The 1,982-nt window shown below is 44.3% G+C and overlaps 1 long non-coding RNA gene across 1 annotated transcript; it reads right to left on the reverse strand.

The window, feature by feature from the left end:
• Nucleotides 1-762: 762 nt before the first annotated feature.
• LOC109520068 (uncharacterized) lies at nt 763-1,124 on the reverse strand. The gene is made up of 2 exons (XR_002169090.1): nt 1,048-1,124; nt 763-963 (listed from the first exon to the last, which is right to left on the reverse strand). It is a non-coding gene; the product is annotated as an uncharacterized LOC109520068 (long non-coding RNA).
• Between the last annotated feature and the right edge of the window lie 858 nt (nt 1,125-1,982).

Below are 1,982 nucleotides of genomic sequence, written 5' to 3' on the forward strand. Positions count from 1 at the left end.
CTGCAAAACAACAAAATGAACGTCTCGGAACAGTTTTCTGTTTTAGAGAACACGCGAGAGATAATGAAATGTAATATTTTTTGTTTTTACGACGAGCTGAGTCTTCATTATTTTTCAGAAAAAGCAACTGTAAACCGTCGTTTACAGTATAATTAGCCAGTTAGAGTGATCTATTATTGCATTCAAAACATTTTTGTACTCCAAGATATCTCACATGATTGATCGTTTTTGACGGTCGAAATAAATTTCCATTAAAAAATCGGATTAGCATTATGTCTCGTTTGATTGTGTGGATGCGCCCAATGTTTTGATCGAATCGAGACAAGCTAAACAGAAGACAATGTTTATTTATTTTTTAAGAGACAAATATTCTTTGAGGGAAGCATCCAGTGAAAAGGAGGAAAAGTTGAGCACGCGTTACCTTTGCACAACACGTCGCCACTTTTGCACGCAGACAGCCAGCAGCCGACTCGGAGACAACGTTCCTGCACTGTGGTCGTCTCCTGCGCATTAAAAAAATCCAAAAATGCCTGATTTAGACCGAAAGTACCTAAACTAACTTCGCTCAGAACACTCAAAATCTGAGCGAACAAAACGCCGAGGAAAACAATGACACGTTTCCGGTTTTGGTCCGCCTTTTAGTTCCGGGTCTCAGCTCCGAGAACTTGAAAAAATTCTGCACCGTTAATATGCGTCGAAAGACACAGGCAAAGTTTTAAATGACTCAACCGTAAAAAATAATAATCATAAAAAATGTTTAAAAATAAATTTTAATGTCTCCTGTATTTCCGTGCTTGCTCTTGCCTTACGTCGTTCGGTAAACACAACCGAAACGGAGCGAAGGAGAGGCAGGCCCTGAGGAAAGGCCTATCTGTCCGATGGTGGTGGCCCTGATGAGACCCTCGCTGATGACAAAGTGCAGGGTGGGCACCACGCCGCTCAGCCCCAAGCCCACAAACACACCTGGAGCGAGACGGCGGAACACGCAGTCAGCGACAGATCGCGACAACCTCGGAGGAAGGAAAAAGCGGCGACGTCGGCAGTGACCTGCGCGGACTCCTCGGGACTGCGGCGTGGCGAAAAAGTCGCACTGGGATACGGTGATGGCGGAAAGGCCCAGCACATTTTAAAAAAATAAAAAAAAAAGTTTTCAAATACATGCCATTGTTGAAAAAAAAATTTTTTTCAAAATAATTTAAAAGAAAATGCTCTCGTAATTATTGTTTTGGACCGTCACATGTCAGAAAATAGGCAAAAATGTTGATTGTCGCTTTCCAAAGGGAAAAGGAGATGCTCGCCAAAGCCTTATTTTGACTCAAAACAATCATAAGACATTATTTTCTGTCGAGAGACGAAAATTCGGAGGATTTGGTGAATGATGAACTGCTTCTCATAAATAAAAAACAATTCATTTTTTTGCACCTCCAATACAGACGTGCCTAACCTCAACCCCAAAACACATTGTAAATGGATTTGAGCAGCAACTCCCATAAAATGTACTTTTTTTTTGGAAGAACAGTAAAAAAATAAAGATTGCTTAAAAAAAACTAATTGAAGTAATGCTGGTTCTTACTTGGAGAAGACCCTGGACACCCCCTCCGATGGCAGTAGACGGTGTGGAAGAGCCACGAGAAGGACAGGCAGAGGATGGCGCCCAGGAAGAACATGCCGACAGCCACCTTCTCCTGGACCGGCGCCACGAAAGGCATGTTGGGTCGGAACATGTACAACAAGCCCAGGAAGAGGAAAAATAAGCAGCCTAGGGAGCGGATGGACGCCGACACCATTTTTAAGCAAGTTGCAGAAGCATCACAAGAAGTAAAAGTCAAGCGTGTGCGCGGGCGCCACCTAGCAGGTGAGTCCAGATGTTGCCCGTCTCGGTGTGGATCCGGAAGATTCTCATGAAGCAGGCCCGGAAAGAAGGCATTGGGCGGCCTGTGACCGTGCAGCAGGAAGTCGTTGTCCTTCAGCCAATCGGGGGG

The sequence above is a fragment of the Hippocampus comes genome, unplaced genomic scaffold, assembly GCF_001891065.2.
Source record: "Hippocampus comes isolate QL1 unplaced genomic scaffold, H_comes_QL1_v1.1 scaffold127, whole genome shotgun sequence".
Taxonomy (NCBI): Eukaryota; Metazoa; Chordata; class Actinopteri; order Syngnathiformes; family Syngnathidae; genus Hippocampus; species Hippocampus comes.